Below are 19,924 nucleotides of genomic sequence, written 5' to 3'. Positions count from 1 at the left end.
AAGACCCTGGAAAGATCCATCTTAAGAAATAAGGACAGGAATGGGAGAGACGGCTCAGCAGGAAAATCACTGGCTGCTCTTCTAGAGACCTCAGTTCAATCCCAGCACCCACATGGCAGCTCACAACTGTTACTCCAGATCTAGGGGACTGAAACCCTTACACAAACATACATGTGGACACAACACCAATGCACATTAAAAAATAAAACTACATCATTAAAAAACGATTTATAGCAAGCTGGGAAGTCATGGCATACACCTTTAATCCCAGCACTTGGGAGGCAAAGGAAGGTTGGGTCTCTGTGAGTTTGCGGCCAGCCTGGGCTACAGAGCGAGTTCCAGGGCAATCAGGGTTACACAGAGAAACCCTGTCTTGAAAAGCAAACAAACAAAAGAAGAAGAAGAAGAAAAGAAAGGACAAAGAAGGACATAGCCCAGAAGGCAGGGCTGAGCCCTCTGAATCTCAGCCCCAACTGACTTTGGCCGAGTTCACTCACAAGGCTTTCTTCTGCCTACTCTAAGTTGTGCTGACTTGACAAGGTGAACCATTACAGAAGGGCTTGTTTTGTCACAGTCTGAGGTATGTTCCATTGCGGCAGAGAACTCACAGTCACATGAGCTTGAGACAGGTGTTCTGTCGTGTCTGCCCTCAGAAGGCAGAGGCAGATGGATGCTGGTCTCAGCTCTTTGTGTCCTTTATTCAGACCAGGACTCCAGCCCAGGGTATGGCGCCACCTATAGTAAGGCGGAGCTTCCCACCTAACCTAGTGAATTCCTCACAGACAGGCCCGGAGGCTTGTCTTCTACGTGATTCTGGATTCTGTCTGGTTGACAACATCAATCACCATATTCACATGACAGAAAAACAGCTAATTCATCACCTCTCGGGACATTCACAGGACTGTATAAGCATATGTTAATCTAGTTCCTAAATTTTTTTATCACTACACAGTAAAGCCCTAACCTGGGTCTGGAGGGAAAGGCCTATAATGTCAGCAGCTTTGGAGGCAAAATGACACCAAAATCAAAGCCTGCCCAGGAGAGAGAGCAAGTTCAGGGCCAGCCTAGACAATTTAGGTTCACACTCAAAATTAAAACTAAAAACATAGTGCTGTATGGTGACTCACATCTATAATCTCAGTATTGAGGAGGCTGAGGCAGGGAGGACACTATGAATTCTAGGCCAGCTTGGGCTACATAATGAGACTCTGTCTCAAAAAACCAAAGTGTCTGGTATGGTAGCATAAGCTTTGATCCCAGCACTCAGGAGACAGAGGTAGGCAGATGTCTATGAGTTCGAAGCCAACCTGGTTTTCATAGTGAGTTCTAGGCAAGCTGGGTTACATAGTGGGACTTTGTCTCAAACAAACAAACAAACAAACAAAAAAACAAAGAACCAACTCAATAAATAATAAAATAAAAGTGCCCAGTGATGGGGCGCTTGCCTAGGGCAGCCCCGTGCCAACTGAGCCGTCCCTGGTGAGTTACTGATAACAAACTATAAAGATTCTAAGGCAGTTCTTAGGTAAACATACACTTCTGCCATTTATTAGCGGTGAAAACAAATCTGCATACTAACGAGATGTGCTGGCTGATTTAGACAGAATGAGTTAAGTTTTGCCTGGACGTATGGCACTGCAGGCTGTAGGGCACCTTCAAAGGTTTTTCAGAGTGGATCAATATTTTGATTTCATAATTGAAAACGATGAGGCCACACTTTGTATAAATACATAGAACAAAACAGTTGGGAGCCATTTCAGAAGTTGCCCCCACCCCAAGCCAAAAGTAATTTAGTACTCTTTTTAAAAATACAACTTAACTCAGCAACCCAGTGAATAATTATCTATCTATCTATCCATTTATTTATGTAAGTATTTATTTACGGCATGTTTGTGAGTGTAGGTATGCGTGTACCACAGCACACAAACAACAGCCAGAAGACAACTTTCAGGAATCAGTGGAACCTGCAGATCAAACTCAGGCTGCCAGGTTTGTGTAGCAAGTGCTTTTACCCCCTGAGCCATCAAATGGCAATTTTTGAAATCAGTATGATCCAAACATACACTAATCTCATACTTGCATGCGGAGGAACGATGACTATGGGACAGTAGGAATAGTCTCTGTTCTCTGTAACTGACCCACCGTCTTCTATAAAAGCAGAAGGCGGAGTATATGCTAAAAGCACGGCCTTTCATCCCGCTGTAATCTCGAATTCGGCCTCAGCCCTGCAGACAGTGCTTCTGGGGGCTTTTTTTTTTTTTTTCCATGACCTGGTGTCATGCACAGAGTCAAGTGCACATGTTCCTTTAAAACCAAAGCTGCAGAATGAAACAGGGCTCACAAAGGCCCTTGGGTGAAAAGCCACCTCCCAGGGGTCACCTCAGGAAAGACGTTAAGACTAACGTGCCACTTGGCATTGACAAAGAAACAAAAGTTGGCCAGTCATGATGGCTCAGACCTGTGATCCTAGCACTTGGTTGAGAATTCGAGGTCAGCCTGGGTTACACAGGAGACCCTGTCTCTAATATCTCAAATAATAAACAAATAAAAAGCAAATAAAATAAAAACTAAAAAGAGGGGCTCGGAAGATGGTTCAGTCAATAAAGGGCGTGCCGTGCAAGCTTAGGCACCCAAGTAGCCATAGCTGGGTGTGATAGCCTACGCCTGCAACCCCAGCACTGAGGAAGTAGACACCGGTGGATCCCTGGGGCTTGCAGGCCAGCCAGCCTTGTTGAATTGATGCGCTTCAGATTCAGCGAGAGATGCTGTCTCAAAAAGTTAGGAGGAGAAGCACTAAGTAAGATAACTGATGTTGAGCCCTGGCCCCCACAGACATGCGTATGGGCACATGAACACACACACACACACACAAAAGCAAGCTTCAGCTGTCGGCTGTGAGTCCTGCCTTGTTTGGGACACAGCTCCAGGCCTTATAAACACAGAGCTTTAAGGCTGTAAAGAAAATCCAGCAAAGGAAATTTCCCCAAATGGAAAGCTAAGTAGACTGCAGACCCTTGCCCCCTCACACAATAGAGCTGCCTACAGGTTCCAGACAAGCTGATGAATACCACCATCCAATTCTCCCAGCCATTATTGAAGGATCATTTCCTCCTTTGAAATAGAGCAAGGGCGTTTGTGTGTGTGTGTGTGTCTGTGTTTCCAAGTCTTTGAGCCTCAGAACAACAGCCCCCTCAAATTCCAGTTGTGGTGCAGCTGTTCTTTCAACAACAACAACAAAAAAAAAAAAAACAACAAAAATAATTAGAAAAATGCTTTGACTTCCCTGAAGAGATAAACTCCAAGATTTCATAACACCCCAAAGTAGGGGAAAATGTATTGTCTACTGTGTGTTTTAAACATGGGGACAAGAGAGTGGAGTGGCTGACTTTGTACGTGATGTCTAGGATCCCTTTCAAAACAACGCTGTATGAGCAAGATGCCCCATCAACTCATTAGCCAGACAACCGAGTTCCCATGATTCAGCTCGCTGGCAGGGGCCCAGTTAGGAGAGCGCATTGCACCTCAAGTCACGTGTTCCTTATTGCTGTGGACCTTTGTGAGCTATTGTCAGCGTTATGGCTGCTGGGGGTCATTGCAACTTGTTATCTTTTGCTCTTATGCTTGGTGTTAGGAGCGTGTAGACTGACGCAGTGATGGCGGGCGGAGCACGTATTTTTCTTGCTATTAAACATACTCTCTGTGTGATTCATGGATTTCTGGTGACAAGGAACAATGGCTCTTGTTACTCTGGGTGAACAAATACTAGGGTTGTAGCGAGCAGATGTGGAGGGCTTCCTGGAGGGGAGGCATCAATCAGAGGCAAACAAGGGCGGATGCTTAGCTTGCCCTCTTCTCTGGAACCTGGGAGATTACTAGCTGTCCTGAGAGTGTCAACAGAGGAGCAGAGACTCTTGTGGAAGCCCCTCTCATGCTCTCTGAGCATGCTCAGTACCAAAGGTCCGCTAGGCGAAGCTGACAGGATTGCCTACGTTCCAGGATGTCCCAGGCCCCAGCTTAGGCTGGAGCTGACCTCCTGGGGGTTTTGTAGGGTATCCACAAATATGGGCATCTATGATCTTGGTTACGTCTTTGCTTCTTTTGATTTTTTTAAATTTTTATTTTATTTGGGAGTGGGTTGGATGTGAACCATGGCTCTTGACTTACAGGAGTCCGTAGTCGCCTTCTACCATATGAGTCTCAGGGATTGAGTCCGGATCATCAGCTTTGGTGGGAGATGACATTCCCCACTGAGCCATCTTGCTGGCCCCATTTCTTTGCTTCTTAATGTCCAACACAGATCTAGAGTCTCACGGCGTCAGTATTACCATTCGTCACAACCAGGGTCACAACCAGCATCTCCTGAGTGTTTACTACCGTACTTTTAGAATGGGATATTTTATTTGATCTTCCCAAGAATTCTATAGGGTTTAACCCCATTCTGCAGTAAAAAGCCTGATGCTGAAAGGCCAAGCAACTTGCCCATATGTGGAAGAGTAAGAGAAAGACCTAGACAATAGCTCAGGGGGTTGTAGGAGGAACTCTGATGATCGAGCCACGTCTTTGCCTGACTTGTTTCCACGAGTGAGCAGATCCTGTGGCAGTTCAACAGTACGTGGTAGTGGTGACAGGGCTGCTCCCCAGGACTGTATGCCTTCTACAACATGCTGTTTTAGCCAGTTGGAGCCAGAGAGTCTCCTGAAGACTTCAAGAAGGCAAAGCATCCCTGCTGTGAACTGTTGGGCCATCCCTGTGGGGAGAATGAGCGGGTAGCCTCCAGGGAATGAAGCCTGCTTCTATTCCTAGCCAGGGAGAACTTAAATGACCTGTGTGGATTAGGACGTCACGTCTGCAGAGAAGCACACAGACTGACTGTGTCAGTGACTTTTCTGGTGGCGGTGACCAACTACCTGACAAATTAAAACAAGAGAAAAGAGGTTTAGTCGGGCTCACAGTTTTACAGGGTCTACGCAGTCATGATGGAAGGGCTTCAGATGTTTGCAGTGCAGCTTGTTCATATTCTTGTAGATTGAGAAGCAAGAGAACAGGGCCAGGAGTGGGGACTGGATACAGCCATCAAAAGCCTGGCCCAGGGGGTGACCTCCACCAGCTAGGCACCACATCCCAGCTAGGCAATTCCCCAACAGCATCATCAGCCGGGGCCCCAGTGCTCATAGCATGCGTCTGGAGGGTGGGTCCACTTCATATTCAAACAGAACCACTGCTCAGATCCTGGACTTCAATCTGTGAAACCCTGAGTCTGGATCCCTTGACCCAGACTCATGACCAATAAACATAGATACCGTGTGCGTGCGTGTGTGTGTGTGTGTGTGTGTGTGTATGTGTGCATGTGCGTATGTTTAAAGATGGAATATTGTTATGTCGTCAAGCCTGACCTCAGACTCATTGTGCTTTCCCTGTTTCAGCGTCCTGGGTTTGGAAATCACAGGTATGCGCTCTCATGTCCAGCAAGCATGCTGTGTTAACACGATTCATCTGTGTTGAGTCCCTTACACTGCCTAGAAACTTACACGCAGAGTGACTAGAGAGATGCCTCCCAAGTTAAGAGCATGTGTTCCTCTTGCAGACAACCTGGGTTCAGTCCGTTCCCAGCACCCACGCCAGGCAACACACACACACACACACACACACAATTAAAAAAAAAAACAAAGCAGTAAAAATAAAATTTAAACAACAGCAGCAACAACAGCCAAACCCTTACAACTCATAAACTGAGCCTGCGCCAGTTTGTCTTTGTAGCCGATGCCTCTGCTCAGTGTCTTCTCCCCCTAGAGTGACTTTTCCTCTCTCGGGAAGTTCCACTTAATACCTTTGGAAGGGACCAGTGTAAGGCCGGTGTGGCAGGGCTGGTGTGGGGGTAGAGAGAAGGGGAGAGGCGAGGTGAGGAGAGGAAAGGGAACTGGAATGAGGAATCTTGGCTCTGTTCTGCCCAGGAGGCCGGGAAGCAGGGGGCCACGCACAATCAACTCGCTATCTGAAAGTCTGATCAGCGAGACACACGGGCTGCCAGCTGCCTTGTGACATTTCTAAGCAAGTGGAGACTTTGGATTAGGATTAAAGCTGTCACCCAAGGATCAGACCAAGCAGAAATGTGTCCCAGTGGTACCATGCAGTGGTAAGGGAGTATTCTGAGCTCCAAATCAATGCTTATATAATTATGGTGTCTAATTGCATTAGCGCAGGGCTTTCGGGGCACATTTCACCTTGACTTTGAGGGCTGGAATTTAAAGTACGGCCTGCGGGCCATATGCAGCTGGGATGGAGTCTCATCTGTTAGATACTGCCGATCTATTGACTTCATCGGGCAGGCCAGTAAAAAGTCAATAGCACAGAACCAGGCGGCCTGAATGATTTTTTTTTCCAAAAATAAAACTGAGTCCTGTGTTTGTGGACCAATAAAAAAGTGAAAGAGTCCCCTTTCTTGTTGACCATACATGTACCGGCGGGCGTGCGCAGAACCTTGGTGAACAAGGACTACTGTGTGAGTCTTTAAACAGGCTTTGCCAGTCTCTGCCCTGATTCCAGGGACACTGGATTCCTTTACCAGTTACCACAGGAAAACAGAAAGTTAGGCAAGTCCCCCTTCAGGCAGAGTTGGTACTCTCCTGGGGACTGTGGGGTTACCTTCTCCCATCATGATTTTCAAAGATCAGGCTAGAACATTTACATGTGAACCGGAAGGCACACCTGACTTCAGGCTGGGGTCTAGGGAGTTGCCTGTCCAGGTGGCTGCCATTTTTTCCTCTGCAAGCTGTCCAAGAAGAGAGAATATTTAGTGGTTCACCTTCTTGTAGGATCTGCAGGCACTAATGCCTTGTGCCTGTGTGCAATGAGAAGGGACAGAACACCCACCTGTTCAGAACTACCCACTGAGGTTGTGACGGGACTCAGTTGGTAGAAAGCTTGCCTGGCTTCCTACCATGATGCCTTGGGTTTGCTCTTCAGCACTTAGGAAACTGGAGAGGGTGGGGCATACCTATGATCCCAACTTGAGCAGGAGGATCAGAAGCCAAGGCCACCCCTGACTACACAGTGAATTTGAGACCAGCCTCGGTATATGAGACTTTGACTCAAGAAACAAGGCCTTTGAGGTGCCTTTGCAGGTAAAAGAACTTGCCACACCAGATGGTGGTGGAGCACGCTTTTAATTCCAGCACTCAGGAGGCAGAGGCAGGATCTCTGTGAGTTTGGGGCCAGCCTGGTCTACAAAGTGAGTTCTAGGACACCCAGGGCTACACAGAGAAAACCTGTCTCTGAAAACCAACCAACCAACCAACCAACCAACCAACCAACCAACCAAAACAAAACTTACCATTTAAACCTGAAGCTCAATGCCTGGAACCCACGATAGAAGGTATCTTAGTTAATGTTCTATTAATGTGAAGAGATACAATGACCACAGAAACTCAGAAAACAAAGCATTTCATTGGGGGTTTGCTTACAGTTTAAAAGAGAGTTAGTTCATTATCATCATAACAGGGAGCATGGTGACACATAGGCAGACATAGCCCTGGAGATGAAAGCTTTATATCCTGATCCACAGGCAGCAGAAAGAAAGAGAGCCTGGGCCTGGCATGGGCTTTTGAAACCTCAAAACCTACTCCCAGTGACACACTTCCTCCAAGAAGGCCACACCTTCTAATCCTTCTCAAACAGTGCCACACCCTGACGACTAAGCATTCAAATATAGAAGCCCATGAGCTATCCTTATTTAAACCACCGCAGGAGAGAACCAATTCTTTTCGTTGTTGTTGCTGTTGTTTTGCTGTTGTTGTTGTTTTGCTTGTCAAGGCTTTCTGTGTCTGACTGCCCGGGAACTTGCTCTGAGACAACTCACTTAGTTTTGCCTGCCTCTGCCTCCTGAGTGCTGGGATTTAAAGCGTGCACCACCACTGCCTGGCCTAGAGAATTTTTATAGTTGTCCTCTGATTTTCATACGTGGTCTGTAGTATGTGTGCACACCCCACCACCACACACACGCACACATGCATGTACGCACACATGCATAGACCACCACCATCAACAAAAACAACCATGCAGATCAATGTACTGAGTTTGAGCTTGGTTGTGGCCTAGGGCTCCCTGGCTCTGGAGTCCCTGAACTCCGAAGCAAGAATTTTCTGAAAGATAAACATTCGGCCTTAGTTGAACTTTAGGGCCTTTGTGGAAATGGAAGAGGACTTTCCCCCTGAGAACTGGTTAGGAGCTTCGGTCCAAATCAGTGCCCTAGAGGAGGAGCAACCTGGGGTCCTGGGGAGAAATAAGCCTAGAAAATCAAGATTCCAGAGCTCCTGTCACACCTGCCACTCAAGTGGCCAGAATTAAGTTGGGGTCTCAGGTCTTGGGGAGGATCCGTAAAAACTAATAGAACTTGTGTCAAATAGAGACAAGCAAGGTAGGGTGTGGTGGTACCTGCTCTGTTCATGGAAAGCAGGAAGCTGAATCGGGAGCCCAGGCTACACAGTGAGACCCTGCTGTCCTGTCTCTCTCTCCCAAGAAAATGACAGGAGGGAGAGAGACAAGAACCAGCTTTAACCAGTCATTAAGAAGTAACACCTAAGACGGCTCCGGAGAATCACAGAACAGAGGCACGCACCACTCACACCCCAGCTGTGAAAGATGCTTGCAAAAGACAAACAACAGAACAGTCCCCAGAGACCTCCAGAGGGAAGAGGATGGCATGACCCCTCTCCCCATTGTCTTGCTGGCTCTAATAAGAAAAGTGTGATCTCACTCAAGCTGTGGGTCCCTCCATTCCACAGTGGCTGCATCTGAGACCTGTTTGGTGTCAAAGTCCGTGAGCGCTTGATTGCTTCCACTTTATGTTGGTTATTTCTTATGTTGTTTCCTCTTTCCAGGTCTCTCTTTCTGTGTGTGTGTGTGTGTGTGCGCGCGCGCGCGCGCCTGTCTCTTCCTTCCTTTCTTCCTCCTTCCTTCCTTCCTTCCTTCCTTCCTTCCTTCCTTCCTTCCTTCCTTCCTTCTTCCTTTCTTCCTTTCTTTTTCTTTTGAGGCAAGGACTCACTGTAATCTTGGACAACCTGGAACTCCCTCTGTAGACCAGGCCATTCTGCCTTGGAACTTACAGAGATCCACCTGCCTCTGCCTCCCAAGTGCTGGCATTAAAGGCGAGTTCCACCATGCCTGGCACTAGTTCCCTTACTTTGAAGGGCTGGATTGAGTCCTGTTCATTTCACATCTCTTCTGCTCAGCTAAGGAGTCTGAACTTGCTGTCTATTGGGAACGCTTCCTCCCCTTCCACTCGTAAAGGAAACACGCTAATCTGCCGTCATTTGAAAATAACTTGCAATATGAAGATGACAGAAAAGGCAGATGGGGGTGGTAGCCCTGTGACGAAGCTTCTACTGAGCCCCAAAGTGACCGTTTAGAGCCTGATTTATGAGGAAGGAAGAGTTGTCTATATTTGCCTCTGAGTTGGAGATTTCCGTGTCAGTGACAGACGTTAGTGATCACAATATTCACAGGCTGATAATATTCACAGGAGGATAATATATTCTACTTTAATTCATTTGTTTATTTATTTGTATGTGGGGTCGTCAGTACTTGTGAATGTAGATGTGTGCTGACTTCAGGTGTCTTTCCTCAGTCACTTTCCACCTTTACTTTTTGAGACAGAGTTTCTCACTGAACCGTCAGTTCATTGATTGGTTAGGCTGGTTTGCCAATGAGCTTCAGGATCCATCTATCCTTTCTCTATTCCGCTTTTCCCCTAGGCACGTACGGCTGCTTTTTATCTGGGTTCTGGGGCTCTGAACTCTGATCGTCACGTATGCATGGCAGGCATTTTACCGACGTAGCCAGCCCCATAGGCCACTCTCCCATTTTATTAAGGGTGGACTTGATTATATGATGTGGGCCAGTGACACTTGGCAGAGGTGACCTATGCCTCTTCTAGATAGGCACTTAGGGGGCCTGCGTGGATTCCTATGACATGAGCCTAGCAATCGCCTGTGAAGGAGGCTTTCCGGCATCTCAAGTCCAAAGTGAAGGGCATATGGAATGGATGATGCCCATGCCACAGTGGGCCAATTACACGACAAACTTAATATAAAGAGCCCCTGATACCACTGGAATCTCATATCCAGTCTACTCAGAGGAATATAATTCCAGCGATGCAGAAGCAGGAGGATCGCTGCAAGTCTGAGACCAGCCAGGCCATTCAAGGCTACATAGTGAGGCCTTGTCTTAAAAAGTGTGTGTGTGTGTGTGTGTGTGTGTGTGTGTGTGAGAGAGAGAGAGAGAGAGAGAGAGAGAGAGAGAGAGAGAGACCTAGCTGGTAAAATGCTTCCCTGACACACACAGAGCCCCCAGCTTCAATCCCCAGCATAGTATAAACCAAGCATGTTGGCACAAACCTATAATCCCAGCCCTTGGAAGGTAAAGACAAGAGGATCAAAGGTACTAGGTCATCATTTCTTACATACCAAGTTTGAAGCCAACTCGGAATGTAGGAGAACCTGTGTCAAGACAAAGCAAACAAAAGCCTCCTAGAAAACCAACAGCAACAGAAACAGCCCAGCGCAATGATCAAAGATCATCTTAGCTAGCGGAGTGCCTAAGATGTCCATATAATATTTCATTGCCACTCTGTGCTTCAAATGAATTCTGTTTTCTGAGAAAGTGAAAGGAACACAGCTATTAGGTCACTTTCCCAGAACTGCAGCCTGGTAATGGGGCAGAGCCAGACTTCACACTCCAAAGGCCTACACCCTTGCTCATTCTACCGCCGGGAGCTGCTTTACAAGAGACCCTGGCCAGCCTCGAAACACAAGCACAGGGAAGATGGCAACCTCTAATTGGGGTGTCCTCATCCGATTCTGTTGTTAGCTGTCGTGGCTCATGGTGCTACATTTCTGGAACTTATCCTAGGTCTAATGACTGATCACATAATAGGGCTCCTGTAAGCCCAAAGCATCGCAAGCCTCAGAAGATGAGGGCTGGGGGCTGAGGAAATGACCCTGTCAAAGTACTCGCTAAAAATCGTGAGTTCTACCCCAGGACCCAGGACCCACAGGACAGAAAGAACTGACACCTACAAGTTGACTCTGACCTCCGTACACACTCCTCGCCGTGTGTGTGTGTGCACACACAAAATCAGTAACTATTTTCTAAAAATGTAAATGAATGGACAAAACCAAGAAACCCTTTCTTGTCAGTGCCCACCTCCCACTGTCAAAGTTGCAGAACAGGAGCCTCCCATACCTCCCAAAGGAAGAGTCTGAGGAGTGGGTTTACTGAATTTGGGAGAAGGTGATCTTCAGTCTCACCGCTTTGTGGGCGCTTAGCAGAACAGGGTCCCCATTATCCGAAGGCCTGGGACTTGATGACAACTTTCCATTTCTGAGCTTGGCGGAATGGCCACCTTCCTCAGGAAACTCTGGCCGCTGGCTCCCTGGGAGAGGGAAACTTCTTGAAGGACCCCTTTCAGGAGAGGAAAAAGAGAATCACCGCCAAGCCTCCCACTAGCATAAACACACCTATTCAGAGCTCTCTTGCAGATTTGAAAAGAGATCTTTAAGTAGGAACCATGTAGAAAAAAAAAAAAAGCAAAACGGGGATTCCTAGAATTTGATTCACCGTGTGGGGACATAATAAGAAAACAGTTCACAGATGAGGGCTGGGGAAGGGAGCATTGAAAATCCTCGCAAGTTCTGCAGGCCAAACCTTTCATTTTGATCGTGGCATTTTTCCTACTTGAGCTTTTACATAAATGGTTCTCTGGATGTCTAGGCTATAATTTGTGTAACATTTAGCGATGGAAAAAATAGTTTAGGCTAAGGCGGCCGATCCACTCTGCTTCTCAAGCAGCTGGTTTGTAGCTTTCTGCTCGCCCTAGAAGTTTGTTTTATTTATTAATAAAACAGAAACCTTAACAATAGGCTGGGAAGATGGCTCAGTCAGGAAGGCACAAGGTCTTGAGTTTGAGGCTCCGTGTAGTGTAAAAAGCCTGGTGTGGTAGCATGCTCTGTATGCCCAGAGCTGGGGAGACAGGCAGATTCTTGAGACCTGATGGCCAGCCAGCCTAGAGTAAGCTGGCGGCCGTAGGTCCTAGTGAGAAACCTCATCTCCAAAGCAAAAAAAAAAAAAAAAAAAAAAAAAACCCAAAACCGAAGACAGATGGTTCCTGAGCAACCATATTGGAGGCTGACCGCCCCTCACCCAAGTGTACACACACTGTGAATACACACAATGTTAAACAATGTGTTGCGTTCATTTTTTTAACTTTTTTTTTAATAGTGCTGAGAAATGAACCTACAACCTCACGCATTCTAGGCAAGCATTCTAATATTCATCTCTATTTTTTACATTATTGTTTTAATTTTTAATTAATATGTTAATAGTGTATACTAATAAGTTTGGTTTGATACCGCTACACAAGTATTCGGCGTGCTCTGATGAGAGGCATCCTCCCTTAATCCATCCTTCCCCCAGAATTTCATGTTTTGAAGGAGGGGTTTGAGACAGGTTTGCTAATGTAGTCCAGGCTAGCCTTGAGTTCTCAACCTTCTTGCCTAAACATCCTCAACCTGGGATTACAAGGGTATGCTGCCATGAATGGCCTTAGAAGCTCACTTTAAAAAAATCTGTCTCTCAGTCTCTCTGTCGTCTCTGTCCTTTTGATAGAGTCTCATTTTTCCAGGTTGGCCTTGAACTCACTGTACAACTGAACTACCTTGAATTACTGATCCCTTTGCCACCACTCCTGAGTGTTGGGATTAAAGGGGTCTACCACTTTTAATCCAAGCCTGGAGTTTCTGGTCAAAGCTCGCCAGTTAACCTCCATGTCCATTCTGAACTATGCAAGTTAAAGACCGTTCTTCAACCTGGGCAAAGCACAGAATGGCAATGAAATATTATATGGACATCTTAGGCACCCCGGTAGCAGGAATGATGTTCGATCATTGTACTGGGCTGTTTTAATTGTTGTTGTTGTTTAGGAGGTTTTGGGTTGTTGTTGTTTTTTTTTTCTTATCTTGACACAGGTTCTCATACACTCCAAATTGATTTAAACTCAATATGTAGCATGAGAAATAGAGAAAAAAAAATTAGTGACCCAGAAGGGATCACCCATGAGCATGCCAAGAACAGGCTGCTTAGGTCAGGAAGGCGATGGTTGTGTAGGAGTTGTTTTAGGCAATTGCGTGTGATAGAGGGGCTAAGTGTGGCCAGCTCACCCATGTGGGCTGTGGCACAGCTTTGCAGGTACCATATTTTGGTCTGGACTTAGATCGAGGTTTCCGAATCGGTTTGTAAGATAATGACATTAAGAGATGTGTCTAGGCGGGAGCTTATAGGCTGTAGTCATATTGTACTGCAGATCTGCCCACTTTTCTGAATCATTCTGAGAAACCTTTTCCCGGTCCTTTCAGCTCCTTTCTAAGCATGCCTCCCTTACTGCCTCAGGCAGAGCCCACCATGTGAAAGAGTGGACCCGGTGGTGAAGTCAGAAGCCAAAGAGTCTCCCATCTCAGAATAACCTAGGCTTAATTGATTAGTTAGTTAGTTAGTTAGTTAGTTAGTTAGTTAGTTAGTTAGTTAATTTTGGTGCCTTTGTGCATGCTTCCTACATTTTCCAGAAGGGGCCTGAGTGTGGCTGCAGAAGAGGCTATTCATCAGACTCTGTGAATCGGGGTGAAATGTGACCCACTGAGGCACGCCACTTGACGTGTCTGAGCTCAGGGCTCTCCAGCACTCCGTGTGGAAGTTGGGGCTGGGTTTCTGTCACAGCCTTGAGGAGCTCTAGTGTCACATGCTCGGAGAAAAGGGACAATACTAGTGGTCACTAGGTTCCCCACTCCCAACCTATCCAATTGGGTACAATTAAAAAATGTGAGTTGGCTTGTGCTGAAAACCCAACATGGCAGATGTTACCCAGAGACTGTTCCTAACTGAGCCTCACTCTGCTTCCCTCTGAGCAAACAGCTGTTGAGCAAAGACAGCCATGTCCTTTGGCATGGGTACAGGGGCAGGGGACTTATGCAGTTCTTAGAGAATGAACTGTGATTGGCCCAAGCCAGCTGCTGTACTCCTGTGCTCGGGTTCGATGGAAGTGAAGGACAGCGAATGGCTGTAGCACACACTTAGCCTGAACAATGCCCCAGGTCTGACCCTACAATGATGCAAAGAAAAGGGAGGAAAAAAAGCTTACTTAACCCAATCCTGGCAAATACTAAGTAGAGTGCTTGGGCCTCTGGGAAAGATTTCCCTGATAAAAAAAGTACACTGAGGGGCCAATGAGGTGGCTCAGCAAGTAGAAGAGCTTCCTGCCAAGTGGGAGAACCAGAGTTTCATCCCTGGATCCATATGATAGAAAGAGAGAACCGACTTCTCTAAATTGTCCTCTGACCACCACACAAGAACTGTGACACACACACACACACACAATAATTGTAATAATTTTTGAGTACAATGGAAGAAGCACTCATTCTTCTTGCTTTTAGACATTTTGGTAAACAAGTAATTGATGTTTGGAGGCGTGGCAAACATCTTCACAAAGAGAAGGAAATGTTTCAGAAGCTGGTCCAAACCTTTGCTGCACCGAACTACTGAGTTGATAGGAAAGGAGGGATGGGACTCAGCCAGCCACAGCTGTTAGAGCTGAGCTGTCTTCTCACCCATCAGACCTTGTTCTGATTTGTGGAAGTCAGGGTATGTTGGTTAAGTATTTTGAATACCATTTTTGCCCTTGTTTAGAATCAATGCCTGTGGATTTTATGATTGTCTTAGTCACTGTTTTATTGCTGTGAAGAGACGCCATAACCAAAGCAACTATTCTGAGACACAGCATTTAACTGGGAGCTGGCTTACAGTTTCAGAGGTGTTGTCTGTTATCATCATGATGGGGAACATGGAGGTGTGCAAGCAGGTGCTGCAGAAATAGCTGAGAGCTGTATCCTGACCCATATGCATAGAGACACTCTGGACGTGGCATGGACTTTTGAAACCTCAAACCCCATCCCCAGTGACACACTTCCTCCAACAAGGCCATACCTCCTAGTCCTTCTAATCCTTTCAAATATCACCACTTCCTGGTGACTAATCACTCAAATATAAGATCTGATGGAAGCCACTCTTATTTAAACTACCACAATTGTCATGTAAGAAAAACACACTCCTTTACCCAATTATATAGCTACTTTAATTGGATAGTCAGTTGTTGGTAACTAACAGGTGCCTAGCTTTGCAGTTAGGAGTCAAAAGAAGTTGGTCACCTCTGAACCATGCCTGGAAGGATGCCAATGGTGTGTGTGTGTGTGTGTGTGTGTGTGTGTGTGTGTGTGTGTGTTGTGGGGGTGCACATCCCATGATGAATGTGTGGTCAGAGGACAACTTTCTGGAGTTGGTTCTCCCCTTCCACCTTTATGTGGGTCCTAGGGATTGAACTCAGATTACCAGGCTGTTGGCATAAGTGCCTTTATCTGTGGATTCATCTTGCCAGCCTAGCTCTCTGATACATTAGAGAAAGCTGAGGTGGGGAAAAGCAAGGTGACATCAGTGGCCTGGGAAAAGGAGCTGTCCCGGCTTGATCAGGGTACCGGATCTGCTCTTCACGGAAGGGTTGAGATAGACATTTATCCTCTTTGACAGAACGCAGGAGAGGCAGCTAACTTCCATCTCATCTGTCCATTTGCTTTTTTGCCATACCATTTGATGAGCCCTATTGATAATGTCTTTTATAGAAATGAAGTTTGGGGATCCATCAGTCAGCCAGGCAGCCAATCAATGTTGTTGTTATACACCACCGGGAACTAGGGGAGTCAGGGAGAGGGTGTGTGAGTACACTCGCTACACCGTATTGCCATGCCTCCTACTACGTTCCTCTTCCCTGGACCATGGATAGATACATGAGAGAAACATCTCCTCAGTCCATGCTCCCCTACTCAGTATATTTATACGGTTCGTTCTAGGGACTACTAAATTATTTGACCAAAGAAAGAAACAAAATAATTGCATCTTTTAAAAATGCACGGTTTTGGTGGGTATAGTGGTGCATTCCTATAACCCCAGCTTTTGGGGTAGCAGAGGAAGGAGGACTGAACATTTGAGACCAATCTAGCCAGCCCAAAGGGAAAGCCAAGAGTTCAAAGCCAGCCTGAGATATATACTGAGAAGCGGAAAACAACAACATCAAAACACCTCATCTTCTACCAAAATTGATTTTTTTGTATGTGTGCATGTATGTGAACGTACATGCGTCTAAGTGCATGCGTATGCAAGTAACATTTGCACATGTGTATGTGTGTGAGATGTCAAAGGGCAACCCCAGCTGTCATTCCCTGGACACCACTTGTGTTTTTGAGACAGTGTCTCTCAATTAGCCTGGAGATGGCTAATTAGGCTAGGCTTGCCACAGCTGAGTCAAGGATCCACCTGTCTCTACCTCTCAACCCTGGATATAAATAGGCATGTTGTGCTATCCTGCCTGACTTTGAGATTTTTTTTTTGGTGCCATGAAGTTATGTAGCTGCCTGAAAAAAATTTTTTTTAATTAGGGAAATAAGAATACCATATCCCACTTTCAACCCCGTGCACTCAGAAATCCAGTCAAAAGGAATCGCCCCATCCTTCCGTATGCTTTTTTTTTTTTGTGGCGCACTTTGCGCCCAGAAAGACTTTCTTTGAAATGGAAAAGCATCTCTCCTACTAAATATGATGATGAGAAGCAGAAACGCCATTCTCGAGGTTGAAAAGAGGTTTTTCATGAGTCTGCTAAGCCTCGTGTGGGAGCTCATTGAAAAGCTGACTTCGAGCAGCGAGATAAAATGCGTCTCTATCTCTGCTGAGGATCTCTGAACGCAGCAGCTCATCCGGAGGCTGCCGAGATCAGGGAGAGCCCGCGTGTAAGCTGGTCTTTAGATGGCCATCTGAAAACTCATCAAATGGCAAAACATGAAAAACAAAAATCACCTCCAAAACTTTCAAATTGCATTGATCTGCGGCGGAAAGCCTTCACCACAGGAAAAGAGATGATGGGCGCTCATGGGAGGTTTTCTTTAAAGGGCTGTGTGTGTGTGTGTGTGTGTGTGTGTGTGTGTGTGTGTGTGCATGTGTGTGTTTTAATTTATGTATGGAATTGCCTGCAGATAGTAAATAGACTGTATTTGCTATATTTTCGGAAAGATAAAATTATCAGGCTGTCTATGTATTTCAAAGCCAGGGAAACAAAAACTGCTTTGAAGAATCTCCTCCTGGATTTTTTTTTTGTCCTAATCTTCTAAGAGATGGTCTTGATAATATTTATTCTTTTTTCTTCTTTCAAAGACAGTTGAAAGTAGCATTTTCTTAGCTAAAGTAGCAATGCAAGCTTTAATTAGGTCAATTGACGTGCCTGTGGAGTCCGGTAGATGATTGAAATGTTTCTGAAGGACAGGCGGCGATTTCTGAGCAACACAGCTACCCTTCTAGCTAAACATCTTTCTCCCCGGTCCTTCAGCCCCGAGCCTGGGTGGTGCCCACAGAGAAGGCATCCTGGACCCACATAAATCCCTACATGCCATCTGGACAGGTTTCTCTGTGATTTCCCTTGTAACATGGTGATTAGCCGTCCAGCTTCCATGTGCCTGGAATAAGCTACAGTGTTTCTGTTTGGGTCTATGGGCTAAGGGAAGAACCACACTTGATGCAGCTATAGAGGACTAACCAGAAAGGCTTTGTTTTATGGTTTTTTTTTTTTTATTTTTGTTTTTTTTTTTTTTTTTTGTTTTTTCGAGACAGGGTTTCTCTGTGGTTTTGGAGCCTATCCTGGAACTAGCTCTTGTAGACCAGGCTGGTCTCGAACTCACAGAGATCCACCTGCCTCTGTCTCCCAAGTGCTGGGATTATAGGCGTGTGCCACCATCACCCGGCTTGCCTTTTATGTTTTGAATACTCTAAAACATCAGTTTCTCACGAAGTCCCATCCTGTGACTCTCTGACCTAGGAGAAAACTGAGGTAACTCTGTAGAGGGTGAGTCAGTGAATATTTCAGGCTTCTGTCCAGAAATCACAGCCGGCAGTACAGAATCACATGCACATGCCTTAGTCAATACAACTTTAGCTATAAAAAATAGACAATGGGGAGCTGGAGAGATGGTTGAGAGCGGCCACTGCTCTTCCGGAGGCCCTGGGCTTGATTCCCAGCACCCAGACCTATGGCCCAAGTTCTAAGAGATCTGACGCCTTTTTCTGATTTCCAAAGGCAACCTGCACACACATGTGAGCAAATCCATATACACACACATACATGCACACGTAAATAAGAATAAAGTTTTTTTTTAAGTATTATTAAAATGACAATGAGTTGGGCAAAGTGGCTCCCACCTATAATCCCAGTCCTAGGGGCAAAGGTAGGGGAATTAGGAGTTTAAAGCCATCCTCAGCTACAAAGTGAGCTTCAGGGCAGCCTGAGTTCCATGAGAGCCCGTCTTAAACAAAACAGAAAAGGCTGGGCTGGGGAGATGGCTCAGTGAAGCGCTTGCCCTACAAGCACAAGGACCTGAATGGCACCTGTGATCTCAAGCGCTGGGAGCATGGAGACAGGAGAAGCCCTGAAGCTGCTGGCCAGCCATTTCAGCCATATCGGTGAACTTCGGGTTCAGTCACCGACTCTGCCCCCAAAAAAGTGCATAGCAATCAACCTCTGGTTTCGCACTCACACACACACACACACACACACACACACACACACACACACACGTATACATACACACAGACACACACACAAATGAGTGCATACACACACATACACAAAAGACGACATGCCTTCGGGTCATGCTCGGAACATCTCTTGGGCCGCTTCACTGAGTGTGTCCCAGTTCCCCTTCTATGCCTGGTGGTACCCTGGCTGCTCTGCTGAGGGGAGCTAAGGCCAAAAGCAGCTCCACCCCATCTAGTTAGGTCCTTCACACAGGCTACCTGAGCCCCAGGCCACAAGTGTGCATGACAGAAACCTACTGCTCTGTTCACTAGAGTGCAGACCCACAAACTGATGAACTGGTTGGCCGCCTTGATCATGTGACCATCTCATGTCTGGTCAGACACCCCATTCTTTGCTCTCTCAACTGGTATCGGATTGTCCCTTGAACAATGGTTGATAACATGGAAGCATATTTCATTACAGCCTCCAAGGCTCTTTATGAACTGGCACCAGAGTCAAATCCTCGGGGACCGCAGATTCTGTGGTTTAGACCTTCAGTGTCCCCCTAAAAAGAAATGTTAAAGGTCTGGTCTCCAGGGTGTGGGGCTATTGAGAAGTTGCCTTAAGTTTTTTTTCCCGTGGCTGAGATGAAATAACCTGACAGAAGAAGCCTACGGGAGGAAGGGCTGGCTTAGAGCCACAGTTCCGGCTCTCAGAGCATCCTGGTGGGGGAAGTCATAGGGCAGGAGCTTGAGGACGCTGTTCACATTACTTCCCTATTCAGAAACAGAGGCGTGGACGTGGGCTGCTGCATGGCTTTTTCTCCACTCAGTGGTCCAAAACACAGTCGGGAAGCTTGGGTGGGTCTTCTCACCTCAATGAATGCAATCAAGACAATCCCCTACAGGCATGGCTGGAGGCCCACCTCCTAGATGGTTCTAGATTCTATCAAGCTGACACCATTAAGCATCACCCTTATCGGGTGGATCCTAATAGAAGCCCTTAAGTTATTTCAAGGAGATTGTGGGAGCTGGCTCTGTCTTTTGCTTCCTGGTCATGAGTTGGGCACTTGGCTCCACCATACATTCCTATGATGGTGTGCTGTCTTACCACAGGCCCCAAGCGGTGAGGACAATTACACACGGACCAAACTCTCTGAAAATGTGAAAGAAAATTTAAATTTTCTCTGTATGAGACTGATTATCGAAAGCATTTTATTTGCATGTATGTGGGGTAGGTGTGTGTGTGTGTGTGTGTGTGTGTGTGTGTGTG

The 19,924-nt window shown here is 46.4% G+C and overlaps 1 protein-coding gene across 1 annotated transcript in view; it reads left to right on the top strand.

The window, feature by feature from the left end:
* The window catches only part of Msi2 (musashi RNA binding protein 2), a 461,743-nt gene that overhangs the window by 45,497 nt on the left and 396,322 nt on the right, over nucleotides 1-19,924 (top strand). The window lies entirely within an intron of this gene.

The sequence above is a fragment of the Alexandromys fortis genome, unplaced genomic scaffold, assembly GCF_014885135.2.
Source record: "Alexandromys fortis isolate MF-2015 unplaced genomic scaffold, M_Fortis_MF-2015_v1.1 scaffold_31, whole genome shotgun sequence".
Lineage (NCBI taxonomy): Eukaryota > Metazoa > Chordata > Mammalia > Rodentia > Cricetidae > Alexandromys > Alexandromys fortis.
This window is presented reverse-complemented; position numbering and strand designations above follow the sequence as displayed.